Below are 5,385 nucleotides of genomic sequence, written 5' to 3'. Positions count from 1 at the left end.
TATCTACTTTCTAGTTATATGTATGTTTTTATCCTGACAGAGTGTTGGTTTGTGTCAAATGTCTTTTTTTATCAATTGAAAAAATCATGTGTTTTTTTCCTCATTCTATAATGTAGTATACTACATTGATTTCCTTGTGTTGAACCACCCTTTTCTTCCTGTGAGAAATACCACTTCATAATGGTGTGCAATCATTTAAATATACTGTTGGAATCAGTTTGCTGGTATTTTGTTAAGAATTTTTGCTTCTATATTCATAAGGAATATTGGTCTGTAATTTTCTTTTGTTGTGATGTTTTATTCTGGCTTTGGTCTCATAAAATGAATAAGCTATTGGTTCCTATTCTTTTACATTTTGGAAGAGTTTTAGAAGAATTGGGTTATTTCTTCTTTAAATATTTGGTGAGAATTACATGTGAAGCCACCTGGTCCAGTTTTTTTCTTTGCTGAGATATGTTTGATTACTGACTTATCACTTTACTTGTAAAGAACTGTGAGTTTTTCTATTTCTTCTTGAGTCAGTGTAGGTAATTTTTGTGTTTTAAGAAATATGTCCATTTCATCCAGGATATCTAATTTTGGTATACAATTGTTCATAGTATTTTTCTTACAATCCTTTTTATTTTGTATGGTTGTAAATAAGGTTCCTTCTACTTTCACATCTGATTTTAGTTATATGTGTCATCTCCCTTTTCTCTTTGTTAGTCTAGCTAAAGGTTTGTCAATTTTGTTGATCTTTCAAAGAACCAACTTTTAAAATAATCTATATTTTCTATTTTATTTATTTCTGCTGCAGTCTTTATTATTCTCTTCCTTCTACTAGCTTTAGTTTTAAACTACTCTACTTCTTCTAGTTCCTTAAGGTATAAAGTTAATTTTATCTATGTTAGATCTTTCTTCTTTTTTCATGAAGACATTTACAACTACAAATTTCCCTCTGAACACTGCCCTTGCTGCATCCCATAAATTTTTTAACTACTTTATTGGAATATAACTGCTTTACAAAGGTGTGTTAGTTTCTGCTTTATAAGGTGAATCAGATATACATATACATATATCCCCATATCTCCTTCCTCTTGCATCTCCCTCCCACCCTCCCTATCCCACCCGTCTAGGTGGTCACAAAGCACCAAGCTGATCTCCCTGTGCTATGCAACTACTTCCCACTACCTATCTGTTTTATATTTGGTAGTACATATAAGTCCATGCAAATCTCTGACTTCGTCCCAGCTTACCCTTCCCCCTCCCCGTGTCCTCAAGTCCATTCTCTACATCTGTGTCTATTCCTGTCCTGCCTCTAGGTTCTTCAGAATGATATTTTTACATTCCATATATATGTGTTACCATACGGTATTTGTTTTTCTCTTTCTGACTTATTTCACTCTGTATAACAGACTCTAGGTCTATCCACCTCACTACAGATAACTCAATTTCATTTCCTTTTATGGCTGAGTAATATTCCATTGTATATATGTGCCACATCTTCTTTATCCATTCATCTGTCAATGGACACTTACGTTGCTTCCATGCCCTGGCTATTGTAAATAGAGCTGCAATGAACATTGTGGTACATGACTCTTTTTGAATTATGGTTTTCTCAGGGTATATGCCCATTAGTGGGATTGCTGGGTCGTATGATAGTTCTATTTTTGTTTTTTAAGGAAGCTCCATACTGTTCTCCATCATGTGTGTATCAATTTACATTCCCACCAACAGTGCAAGAGGGTTCCCTTTTCTCTGTACCCTCTCCAGAATTAATTGTTTGTAGATTTTTTGATGATGGCCACTCTGACTGGTGTGAAGTGATAACCTCATTGTAGTTTTGATTTGCATTTCTCTAATGATTAGTGATATTAAGCATTCTTTCATGTGTTTGTTGGCAATAAGTATATGTTCTTTGGATAAATGTCTATTTAGGTCTTATGCCTATTTTGGGATTGGGTTGTTTGTTTTTTTGATATTGAGCTGCATGAGCTGCTTGTAAATTTTGGAGATTAATCCTTTGTCAGTTGCTTCATTTGCAAATATTTTCTCCCATTCTGAGGGTTGTTTTTTTGTCTTGTTTATGGTTTCCCTTGCTGTGCAAAGGCTTTGAAGTTTCATTAGGTCCCATTTGTTTATTTTTGGTTTTATTTCCATTTCTCTAGGAGGTGGGTCAAAAAGGATCTTGCTGTGATGTATGTCATACAGTGTTCTCCCTAGGTTTTCCTCTAAGACTTTTATAGTGTCTGGCCTTACATTTAGGTCTCTAATCCATTTTGAGTTTATTTTTGTGTATGGTGTTAGGGAGTGTTCTAATTTCATTCTTTTACATGTAGCTGTCCGGTTTTCCCAGCACCACTTATTGAAGAGGCTCTCTTTTCTCCATTGTGTATTCTTGCATCCTTTATCAAAGATAAGGTGACAATAGGTGCGTGGGTTTATCCCTGGGCTTTCTATCCTGTTCCACTGATCTGTATTTCTGTTTCTGTGCCAGTACCATACTGTCTTGATTACTTTAGATTTGTAGTATAGACTGAAGTCAGGGAACCTGATTCCTCCAGCTCCATTTTTCTTTCTCAAGATTTCTTTGGCTATTCGGGGTCTTTTGTGTTTCCATACAAATGGTGAAATTTTTTTTCTAGTTCTGTGGAAAATGCCATTGGTAGTTTGATAGGGATTGCATTGAATCTGTAGATTGCTTTGGGTAATATAGTCATTTTCACAATGTTGATTCTTTCAATCCAAGAACATGGTATATCTCTCCATCTGTTTGTGTCACCTTTAATTTCCTTCATCAGTGTCTTAGAGTTTTCTGCATACAGGTCTTTTGTCTCCTTAGGTAGGTTTATTCCTAAGTATTTTATTCTTTTTGTTGCAGTGATAAATGGGAGTGTTTCCTTAATTTCTCTTTCAGATTTTTCATCATTAGTGTGTAGGAATGCAAAAGATTTCTGTGCATTAAACTGTATCCTGCCACTCTACCAATTTCATTGATTAGCTCTAGTAACATCTTTAGAGAAAGCCTGGAGGCAACAATGAAGACCCTGGCCCCTTTGGTTACCCTGGCGTGGACGCCTGCAGCCCAGCACATACAGAGCTCCAGCAGCAGTGTGCTCGCAGAGGCGTGGCAGGCACACCGGAATGGGGGTCACCGTGGATGTGCACAAGGTGTTCAAGTACCCCTTCGAGCAGGTGGTCGCCAGCTTCCTCTGAAAGTATCCAAACCCCATGGATAAAAATGTCATCTCTGTAAAAATTGTGGAGGAAAAAAAAGATGTGTCAACAGGGATCACCTATAGAAGGAGGATTGCAGTCTGTCAAAATGTGGTTCCAGAAACTTTAAGGAAGGTGAACATTTTAAAGGTACCTAATGTCCAGTTAGAAGAGGAATCATGGTTCAATCCTCAGGAAAGGAACATGGCTATAAGGAGTCACTGCCTTATGTGGACACAATATGCATCCATGAAGGAAGAGTCTGTCTTCCGGGAAAGTATAGAAAATCCAATTTGGACAGATTTCATTCAAAAATGCAGGATTTCAATCACAGGGCTGGTTTTCTCAACTGTGTTTTGGAAACTTTTGCCAGCACATTTTTAAGACAGGGTGCCCAGAAGGGAATTAGAATAATGGAGATGTTGTTAAAGGAACAGTGTGGTACCCCCTTAGCTGAATAAAGAATCATCAGGAAGCTGTGTTGTGTCTACTTTTGCTCGAGAATCTTTTCTCAGACACAACACATCCAAAGACACAGTTTTCGAAATACAGGTATAAGAATGCGGTGTTGGCAGCTTACAGAAGAGGAAACCTTTCTGCCGGGATATGACATGATACACTCCCCCTGGGAGCCGACCTCAAATAGCAGCTCTCGTGGAGCTGAGACCTTCTGGCTGATTCTTACAGCATAATCTCTACGATTTTACAAATAAAGGAAAAATCCCATAGAAGGTGATGTCTGCCCTTCTTCAGGATGTCCTGCTGATTGCCTGGTGGCGGTGTTGGGGCAGCCAAGGATGGGCCAGAGGCATGGAAAATGCTGCTTTTGCTTGTTTGTTCTCCACATCATTGCTCATAGGATTCATGAGAGGATTCTGGGATGAGTAAAGGACTTAAACCTGATACCTGATTCTTAGGTGGCCTGGAACAGACAGGAATATACCATACCTGTGTTGAAGTTAAGCCATATTCACAGTAATGTTGAAGATTCTCAGAAATCAGGAGCATTTGATTTCTACCCATCAGTACTACATAACTGCCATCAGCTAGCTTTTATAATATAACACATGAACTGTGATTGGTCCTTAAAAGAACCTGGGGAGTGGGGAGACAGGGTATCATCTTGGCTCCTTCTAACTCATTCTGGCATGTGGAGCATATTATGTGACCTGCCTGTTTTTCATTGGGCAAATGGGGATAATTGGGCACAGGTCTTTCTACTTGTGATGATTAAACAAGGTTGTTTGGTATGAAAAGCCCAGGTTTGGGAGTCAGACGGACTCTGGTTTGAATCTGAGCAGGACCACACAGCAGCTCGGTGGTTATGTATGTAATTTAAAATCTTTCTTAAAGGTCTTTCCTAGATTCATTTTTTAGGTTTGTAAAATGGGATTATAGAGTTAACCTTATGAGGCTGTTGGAACAATTAGAGATCATGTGATAAAGAGCCTAGCATGCTACCTGGTACACAGAAGTAAATAGAAGCTATTATTAGTACATGAAACCATTTTGGAAATATACTTTTCTAACATAAGGTAATGTAGTAGTATTGTTTGAAAATTAGGTGACGGTAGTTTGCATTCCCCATGATCCGAAGCCAAAATGTAAATGCACACTACCTAAAAGAAAGCTTGAAGAGGGGCAATAATTTGGAATTCATTATCTTAAGATAAAACAAGTTGGGCCATTACTGGAAAGTCCTGGGGAAATTTTTTTTTAATATTTGAAAAATTTTCCATTTAGTGAATTGATGAATTTCAAAGCGATTGATTTTTTTAATTTCTTTTTTTTTTAATTTTAATACAAGCCTGCCACTGTGAGCTCCTCTTACTGCATTTGAGCTGTTTGTGTTGCCTGAGTTCTGTGTCTTAGGATAATTTCCCTTCATTTCCTTAGTGTTTCATTCTTCAGTTGTGTTGGAGGGAAAATGAATGGTAGATACCAGAACACACTTTGACCTTTTTCCAGTTTGTAAATGGCAGTTGGTAGGCTTTAGGAATAAGAGCGCATTTACACAAATACAAGGTGATGTGAATTATCACAGAGGTGAGAGGTGAGAAATCTGTACTTGGAGGTTGACGTTAGAATAAATGTAATTCTGGGAGTTCCCTGGTGGCCTGATGGTTAGGACTCCAAACTTTCACTGCCAGGGTCCAGGTTCAGTCCCTGGTCGGGGAACTGAGATCCCGC

General features: G+C 38.0%; 1 pseudogene; it reads left to right on the top strand.

Annotated features, from left to right (window-relative positions):
* The first annotated feature begins 3,123 nt into the window (after window positions 1-3,123).
* On the top strand, window positions 3,124-3,743 carry LOC132482542 (PRELI domain-containing protein 2-like; annotated as a pseudogene).
* Window positions 3,744-5,385: the final 1,642 nt, after the last annotated feature.

Source organism: Mesoplodon densirostris, chromosome X, assembly GCF_025265405.1.
Source record: "Mesoplodon densirostris isolate mMesDen1 chromosome X, mMesDen1 primary haplotype, whole genome shotgun sequence".
NCBI lineage: Eukaryota > Metazoa > Chordata > Mammalia > Artiodactyla > Ziphiidae > Mesoplodon > Mesoplodon densirostris.
This window is presented reverse-complemented; position numbering and strand designations above follow the sequence as displayed.